Raw genomic sequence first — 5025 nt, forward strand, 5'->3', positions numbered from 1 at the left:
AAGGTAGCTAGGCAAAGGAAATATTGATAAACTTATACTTATTGATGTGATCGAGATAAACCATTGACCTCTGCTCAAATAGGTTTACCCTTGTTTCATCTACTTTTGTATCTTATGCAGTGTAATGTATGACTGGTTTACCTTCTAACAAACTACATTGATGATCCAGAAGCATTACTTAAAAGAACTAAGGCTAAACTCAAGAAAGTTTTAGCTTTAGAGTCGAAAGACAACCAAATAAGGCAAAGCTTAACACCAGAATTTGAAGCCATGGCTAACAAGACTCTTCATGAATTCTCTACTCCAACTATAGCCAACATCCATACTGGACCAACAATCGATGTTGGAGATAATGGATTTGAGCTCAAGCCAGCTCTCATCAATATGGTGCAAACAAGCCAGTTTTGTGGAAAGGCACATGAAAATGTGAGTGCTCATCTCCAACATTTTCTAGAGATCTACAACACTTTCACCATCAAAGGAGTGACCAAAGATGCCATACTACTGTGGCTCTTCCCATTATCACTCTTGGAAAAGGCGAAGCAATGGTTCTACGCTAACAAAGATAGAAATACCACATGTGATAACTGCTCCACTGCCTTCCTAGCCAAGTTCTTTCCCACGAGCAAGACCAATGGTCTACGTGGAAGAATTTCAATCTTTCAACAGCAACATGATGAATCTATCCCTTAGGCATGGGAACGCTTCCAAGACTATATATCAGAATGCCCTCATCATGGGATGGAGAATTGGCTACTCATGCATATTTTCTACCATGGGTTGACCAACATTACCCATGAGACTATGGATGCTGCTGCTGGAGGTGCATTCCTGTCACTCACCATACAAGCTGCAACAGCTCTTGTGGAGAAGATGGCCTCCAACCAAGGCTGGAATGAAGAATGTCTTCAAACCCACAAGAGAGGTGGAGGTATGCATCAACTCAAGGAGGTAGACATGCTGTCTGCCAAGATGGACCTATAGATAAAGAAGCTCAAAGATCAAGCCAATGAGAAACAAGAAGTCATTCACATTTATGATTCCTGCATGACATGTGAAGAGTGTGGAAACACTGGGCATTCACGGAATAGCTGCCCTAATATTCATGGGATGTGAACTTCATCAACAACAACTACTTTCATCCTCAATAGAATCAAGGATGAAATCAGCAACAAAGGTTAAACTACCAAGGTAATCCTCAAGGTAATAATTTCAATCAACCACCCTTGAGAGAATTAATTTCTGGCCAAGCTAAAATAATGGTGGGCTTATCTAAAAAACTAGCTTCCAATGATAGAGTTTTAGAAAATATAAATAATAGAATGGATAACCTTTCCTCTGCCATTAAGAACCAGCATAGCTTTAATAAAATGATAGAATAACAAATAGCTCAGCTGGCAACTGCTGTTCCTCCGACTGACAAAGGTAAGATTCTGAGGCAACCGGAAGATCTAGAAACCACAAATCTTGTCGATATTCACAATGAAGCATACTACTGTATACAACCATTGATGGGAAGGTGGATAGATTATACCTTGCCTAAAAAGAAGAGCGATCCAGGAAGACCTGTCATCCCCATAGCCATTGGACCTCACATTTTCTAAGAAGCTATTTGTGACTTTGGAGCAAGTATCAGCATTATGCCTAAGGTAATCTATGATAAAATTAATAGAGATACTTTGTTGTACACAAACATGCGTTTGTAGCTTGCAGATCAGTCACTCTGCTATCCCATGGGAGTTCTTGAAGACACCATTGTTCAAGTGGGACAATCATATGTTCCTATAGATTTTGTGGTTTTGGAAAAAGGTGGAGATGTAAGGACACCCATTATCTTGGGCCGACCTTTCCTAAGCACCGCAAAAGTCATCATCTATGCGGATAGTGCCAAGATTTGCTTCACAATCAAGGATTAAAAGGAGAAGTTTTCTTTTAAAAATCATCTCTTGCAATCTTATGGACATCCACAAATGTCGTACCTAACCAAAGAGACGACAGTGAGTAAGAAGAAAAACAATCAAAGAAGAAGGAAGAACAAGGTTAGGCAACTACAAGAAGAATCAGTCAACATGATCAACACACTACGATCAGAGTATGACCATCTCCTCGCTTCACCATTCCATGCTAAGAAGGATGATCTAGGCGTACGCACGATCGAGTGTACCATTGGATAAAGAATCTTCCACAACACCTTCTACGACATTGGATTAGGTGTCAATATAATATCCAAGATAACATATGAATACTTATTTGGTGATGAACCTTTGTTCCCTACATATATGCAATTGCAGATGACGGACCAATCAATCCAATTTTTGGAGGGAATAGCGAAAGATGTCATGGTAAGAATACATGATCACTATGCCCCTGCTCACTTCATGGTTCTAGACATGGGTGAAGAAGAAGACGACACACCCATCATTCTTGGAAGACCATTTCTCAACACCACAAATGCGATCATCTACGTCGGATATGGACAAGTCCACTTCCAATTCCATGGAGAGAAGGTACACTGCTATTTCAATAGTTATACTACTTATGAACAACCAAACAAGACTTGCTCTAGGAGGAGACGTCGATCATCCCGACATCAATGGAATCAACCCCCAAGGAATGAATGGGAAGAAGATTAAGAACTTGAAGAAGTTGTGAAAGATGAACCTACTCCACCAAAGTCTAGTCCACAGACGAAGTAGGTATGGAAAGAAAAGATGATATCATCCGAGTCACTATGACAAGAGGTACAACCATCAAGGTCTCCATCTCCAGGATGAACAGATGCACCTAGAGAATAAAGGACTTTCTCCAGTCAAGTCATGTCTAGAGGACTTAAAAATCCAAACCTTCACCCTGAGGTAATAACGGTAGTTATCCATATTTACTTTTTCGCATTTCATGAATTATTTTTCACCATTAGCATATTTACTTTTCTATATTCACATTGTGCTAATAAAAGTAAGATAAAAAGTTTCATGGCTGCATTTCATCATTGCATCATAAATCCTAAGCCCTATGTGAATAAATCTATGGTGTAAATACCCATGGGAATATTCACTATGGTGGCATAAAAAATAAAAATACAATGCATACATATTTTTCTATTCTGCATATCATAAATAAGAAAGTTATACATGAAAAAAATGGATAGGTGTTTGAGATATTGAAAACAATGGGTACTGAGATGCCCACCTAAAAAAAGAGAAAAGAAAAAAAGAGAGATGAATAAGATAGCCCATGTTTTTCTTGCAAAGTATTTTCTAAGTTTCAAAAGAGAGATATGTTTTCAAGGAGTATAGTAGAATTAGGTTAGCCACCATATACATCCATACACATGCACATCTTGATTTCATTGTATGACTCCACTCTCTTTGGATCTGAGGTTTGACTTTACAATATATGTATTGCAAGTATGCTCTTTCATGATATTTTCACTCCTATGAGCTTCACATAAGCCTTAGTTGTAGGAAGAGACAGGCATAACATCACTATTGCCTTGGTGAGGATCCACAAATACCACATATATTGAGAGATTTGAGAGTGTCATACAAACGAAGCTTTGAGTTTTATTTTGAAAACCCATAAAAACTCCAGAATAATGGTTGAGTAAAGAACTTGAGACATAGTTCTTCACTTGATCGTTCTGTCTTTCAATTGCTCAAGGCCCAAGTGAAGGCTAAGAAGCCCCATGGTTGAAGGTAATATGGGTAAGTTTGAAAGTTAGATCGGTTCATTCTAATCTGGAGGAGAATTTTTGTTTTAATGCATGTGTACTTTTGAGGAGTTGCTTCAATGTTTTCAAAAATCCTAAAACTCCTAATCCATTTACTAAGTTTAGCTTTGCTAAGAGACTAGGAAAGGTTAAACTTGGGGAAGTTTGTTGACGGTAGTTAACAACCATTATAAACCATCAACATAACATGTATAAGGGCATAAATATGATCACCAACAAGGGTCTAGGGGTTTAAACTAACAAATTCCATGAGTTTTGGTGAATCTATATTTAACCAAAAAACCGTCAAGGTAGACCTAGATGTCAGACTTAATCACAATTATCCATGGGATAAACAACTCTAGAAGGTTCTAGAGCACACCACACTGAAGCAGAGGGCGAGAGAATGCTAGGTAGGGTCGGTCGGTCCCACCCTTAGGCTGGCTAGTCTGGGGCCCCACCTGTCAGCCCCTGCCTTGCTACGTCGATTCTCCACCTCCTTAAGGACTGCATCTACGCCATTTATTCAAGTCGATTTAATCCGAGGGCTCAAGATTGACACTCCGGCCTATACATACCAACCCCTACCACACCCCCCGAGGCATAAATCATTTGAGAAGACAGAAACCCTAATCATCCTAAGAGCTCCATCATATTCTAGGGCATATCTAGTTAGGCTAGGTCTAGAGAGAGGCAAGCAGGTTTCGCTTGGATTCCTGATCGTGTCAAGAGCGTGGTTTGGTATAATCTTTATACCCCACTCTTTTGTATCTCTCATTACTTTTATATTTTTGCTACAATTGTTATGACATTATTATTTGTATCGTTTATGTTCCTAATTATCATGTTCATCATCTACATTGATTATATGCTTACTATGGTTGGATTATCAACATATTCATCTATAAGTTCATATAGCGCTCGCTCTGGTGTACACGGGGTGAGCGGTCGACATTGCGTAAGTGTGGTGCTTATACATTGTTTACCTGCAGATGCACCCTATATTCTAGGCCATGTGGTAGATCGCGAATGTGATATTCATGTTGAGTCCTTTGTAGTCCACTCCCCAAATATAGGAAAAGTAGGATCTAGATACGAAGAATGACAAGCTCTATTCTTAATCTTCCTTAGTAATATCCCTTATGTGTAGTTGATCTCAGCCATGATTACTAAGTGTAATTGCACTAAGCAATGTATGCTTTGACTTGTAATTAAGAATGACTTAGGAATTATTCCTCTAATATTCTACTTAACCATGCTAATGCCATAGAAAGGAGTACTCTGAGTGATCAATGATTAGTTACTATGCACCATTC

The 5025-nt window shown here is 38.9% G+C and overlaps 1 non-coding gene across 1 annotated transcript; it reads right to left on the minus strand.

Annotated features, from left to right (window-relative positions):
- Positions 1–636: 636 nt before the first annotated feature.
- Positions 637–743, minus strand: LOC136524897 (small nucleolar RNA R71). Its single transcript, XR_010776246.1, has one exon. It is a non-coding gene; the product is annotated as a small nucleolar RNA R71 (small nucleolar RNA).
- Between the last annotated feature and the right edge of the window lie 4282 nt (positions 744–5025).

The sequence above is a fragment of the Miscanthus floridulus genome, chromosome 18 (genome assembly GCF_019320115.1).
Source record: "Miscanthus floridulus cultivar M001 chromosome 18, ASM1932011v1, whole genome shotgun sequence".
Lineage (NCBI taxonomy): Eukaryota > Viridiplantae > Streptophyta > Magnoliopsida > Poales > Poaceae > Miscanthus > Miscanthus floridulus.